We start from the raw sequence: 2,500 nt of genomic DNA, 5'->3' as shown, positions 1-2,500 counted from the left end.
TAAAATCCACGAACGCAGCTGCAATCTCCTTATTCTCATCAATATCGTGTGCGAGGGCGGCAATCTTCTGAAGTGTTTCTTTAATTTACATTAATATTATTACATACAACGCCTGATAGAATCCAAAGATAACCGTCGCAACCAAGATGGCAGTGTAGAACTCCTTTACGTATACTGTCAGCACACTCCTGTGCAGCAGTGAGACGCTGGTAAAGAATGTCATATGCTTGAAATGTCAATGCTTGTAAAAGGTCACTTGGCATCACAAAGGGTGGCAGGTTATTAGGAACTCGCATCAGACAAATATCTGGTGCGACATATCTTTTACAAACAGTTGTAAGTATACTGCAAAAAGATTGCAGCAAAAATTTAATGTTACTCGTAGAGAATAATCGGAGATCTACCTTCTACCTAATGAGGTCTGTATGGAAACATTTCTAAGGGATTTTCAATTGAAAATTCTTAATAATATAACTTGCACGAATATTCTACTTAAGAAATTGGGAAAAGTAGATTCAGATGTTTGCTCTTTTTGTCGCCGTTCTAGAGAAGAATTGAAACATTTATTTTATCTTTGCCCCTTTTCACAAGTTTTCTGGATAGACTTTAAATTATTTTGGTTTGAAAACATAAAAAAAGACATTACTTTATCTTTGAAAGAAATAATTATTGACTTCCGTGGAAAAGATCTTGATTTTTTAAATTATTGTATTTTAGTAGGAAAATCTGTAATTTACCAGTGTAGGAGAAACGAGATGAAACGTGCTATAAATCTATTTAAGGTTATGTTATACTAAAAGTATGAAACGGAGTTATATATTGCCGGCAAGACCAACAGTTTGAACAAGTTTCATAGGAAGTGGAAGTTAAAGCCTCTGTCGTAATTTTGTTTCCAGTATTATAAATGTAGCGAATGTTTTCTTTTTTTGTATATTATCCCAAGGTTGTTGTTGTTGTTGTTGCTGTTGTTTTAATATAACGTCGTTTGTGTTTTGCGTGTGTGCGTATGTTAGTGTGTGTGTGTACGTGTAACCGTAATAACCTCCTATATGTAGAGAGATTGTATTTATTCAAAGTAACTGTACAAGTCAAATAATAAACGGAGGAAAAAAAAAGTATACTTAACAAGTCTGTGATGAAACTGTCATCCCTTTGGATCTTTTCTATTGATACTGTTCCATAATTCTTTGAGTACAATTCAAGAGCACAGGAGGACCTTTCTGTTCTTAGTAACTGCATTTAAATTTGATAATAGTGAACTACAAAATTTTTAAGGGTACACTTGTTATATCTTTAATAACAACCGCGCACCGCGGTGGCTCCGTTGGCTGAGCACCGGGCTGCCATGCGGGAGGTTGTGAGTTCAACTGCGGCCGGACCAACACTCAGGGTCTTAAAATAAGTGAGGAGAAAGTGCTGCCTTACATCCGCAAATGGTTAGACTGTCAAGTCTTCTCTGATAAGGACTGTAAACCGTAGGTCAAGTCTCACAAATATCTTCCAGTTTATAAGTTCTCTGTGGGACTTAAAAGAACCCACACACTCTTCGAGAAGAATGGGGGATGAAGTTCCCGGTGTTGTGGCATTTGACTCCCTCCTTCCTGCGTCAACCAAAAACTAAAGGCTTACAAATTTTGTAAAGATTCATCATCCCTACTTAGGTCTTACTTTGAAAGCGACAAGGAAGAGTGAAACTTGGTTACATCACGAGTAAATGGTGCAACATCAAAAAGGGATGTCCTCTAGGGTCTTGCTTTGATCCTGCTTCTTTGAAACATTTTGCAGAACGACCTAATCTTCTCCATTGACAGATCCAATCGTCATATTAGTAGCTATAGCTAGTTGCTCTATTGCAGATGTGTCTTTAATACTGTTGTCGTCATAAGTGACAGTTAACGGTGTCTGTCACATCGCAGTTTTCCTCTGATCCGTTGAAATTCTCTGCAAGTTAAAAACAAAAGTTGTTAATCTGTCTGCTTACCATATATCATCCGTACTTTCAGGTCTTAGGTCGAAATCATATACAGGTATTTTCCTTTTCGTTAACTTTGAAGGACATTTCGCAGCTGAAACCCTTTGTGGATTATTCTTTCTTTTTCTCCCGTTGATGGCCACACACACGCTTTAATTAACGTGGTAATACTCGTCCATCTTTCTAATATCTATCATATCATGGACAAATATCCTGGGTCTACGTATAACTTCTAGGCGAGAATGGTTTGTCAGTCAAGCGCCCAATTCCGCTGGTATCGCATTCGTTTTTGTCATAATATTTGTAGTTTTTTCTCCTCTGGCAAAGCTGGTAAAGATTGAAGGCCATAATGATAAAGATGGCTATTGTTAAAATGAACGAAAGTATGTCCTGTGAGGAGAACGCTTAACAGCCAGTCTCCGTAATGACTGTGGAACATCAGAGACACTCTTACTGCTGTTTTCAACGCACTTAATATTTCTTTTTCTCAAACTTTTAGCTTTCAGCCACTTACCCTTACGGCCATTG

Source organism: Montipora capricornis, chromosome 9 (assembly GCF_036669925.1).
Source record: "Montipora capricornis isolate CH-2021 chromosome 9, ASM3666992v2, whole genome shotgun sequence".
In the NCBI taxonomy this organism is placed as follows: Eukaryota; Metazoa; Cnidaria; class Anthozoa; order Scleractinia; family Acroporidae; genus Montipora; species Montipora capricornis.
This window is presented reverse-complemented; position numbering follows the sequence as displayed.